The following is a 1,820-nucleotide window of genomic DNA, read 5'->3' on the forward strand; positions in this document are numbered from 1 at the left end:
ATCCACATTAGCTTTAGCACTATCATGCACAAATGGGTACTCCTCAATCTCTATCCCGAGATCATATATATGTCATATCACTATAAATCCAGGGTACTTACTCCGGCAAAACATCAATATCGGTCACCCCAACGAGGCATAGGATGGCATGAAAACTATATCATCTCTTCTATCAAGATGATCCTCCTCTTCACATCGTACCACATGATAGAGATCTTGAGATCATCTTCATCACTGGATCCAACGGAAACAAAACGCCATGAAAGATAGATCGTGCCATGATCAGCAAAAGGAAGTTTACCTTCTCCGGTTGAAAGTGAACAACAAAACTTCCAAGTCATCTATTCTGGTAGTACTAGCAGTAAGTACACATTGAACACCACCTGGTGGCAATGATAACCCACCAATAAGTGGCACGATAATTATCGCTTCCACAATGTGTCCAATGTGGTGGAATGTACACCAACGTGTGCTACACTTGTAATGTAATCTTCATTATAAGAATAATAATTCCTTCCTTGTAATGGTAAGACTAGAAATTTTAGGCCTCCATCTTGGGTTTTGGTTACACCCTTAACTTTGAGAACGTCGTCGATGTTCCCAGGCTCGAAACAGGTCCCAACAACACATTACATGTGAGTGCTATATACAGATTTTGCGCATGCAGGCTAATTATGCGAGTATATATTACCATTTCATTGATGGAGATCAATGGCGAATAACAGTTAATACTATATAATTAAGCTAGGAACTTTAAAAACTAATTACCTCCTCGGTGATAGTTTGACGCTTACTCCTTGGATGAGCATAGATGATATAACATTGCGGCCATCAAGGTCATCGAGCGCACTGACCATACAAACAAGTCTAGGGGCAACAGCACAATAAACAACTTAGTTTAACCTGGCAAATAGTTATCTTTCCTTAATTACATGGTAATCCGTTTGGAACATCATGACAACTACTAACAGTTAAAACTGATAACTAGCTACAGTTTAATGACACGATTCTATTCCGAATAAGTCATCAACGTCCACCCTCAAAGTTGATCCCCTGCCGCCGTTAAGTTTTGTTTCTGAGAGACAGTATATTAGCTAACACGCTTGTTGTTTCGATAGATTATAAAGGTCAGAAGCAATCAAAGCATGGGTTGTATGATTCACACTCAAGACTATCCGATCAGCATGTTCATATGTTACATGTATTGGTCTGGCAAATCAGTTTAACTTGGTTGATTTGTGTGTACGTTTTAGTCAGCAAAATGTTTTCCTTTTACTACAGACCAATGCTTTGGACTTGTGTTGTCAATTAATATGACCATAAATTTGTATGTTGGAATCATGAAGCCTTTGTTTCAAGGGAGACGACACTGCATACCTAATGTTTGTCAAAAATATGCTTTATCCCCTTGCTTTTTATAATATTGCTTCGCCTTGGAATGATCAGATCATGGTTCAATCGAGCAGAGTTTCTGTTTTCCGTTTTATCCCTCCCGGTTTGCCCCAACAGTTGTTTTCCTAGTAATGATGGTGTAATGAGTTGTGGTATTTTGCAAACAAGGGGAGTGAACAGGCATGGGGGAGGATTTGGGAATTGGACGGGTTTTGAGCATCGAGGCCTACTGCATGAGCACATGGAACAGACCCAGCAAGGAGGCCTTTTTTCATGGCCTGGGTACACGTAATGCCTGGTAGCAGTGCTCCCATAGTCCCATCCTTAAATTAAATAGGTCAATTGTTGAATCAAATGTATTCTCAAAACAATCTGAATAAAAGTGTATGTCTTGTCTAGGTCTTGCGAATCTCAAACCGGACCACGAA

The sequence above is a fragment of the Triticum dicoccoides genome, chromosome 3B (genome assembly GCF_002162155.2).
Source record: "Triticum dicoccoides isolate Atlit2015 ecotype Zavitan chromosome 3B, WEW_v2.0, whole genome shotgun sequence".
NCBI classification, from domain to species: domain Eukaryota; kingdom Viridiplantae; phylum Streptophyta; class Magnoliopsida; order Poales; family Poaceae; genus Triticum; species Triticum dicoccoides.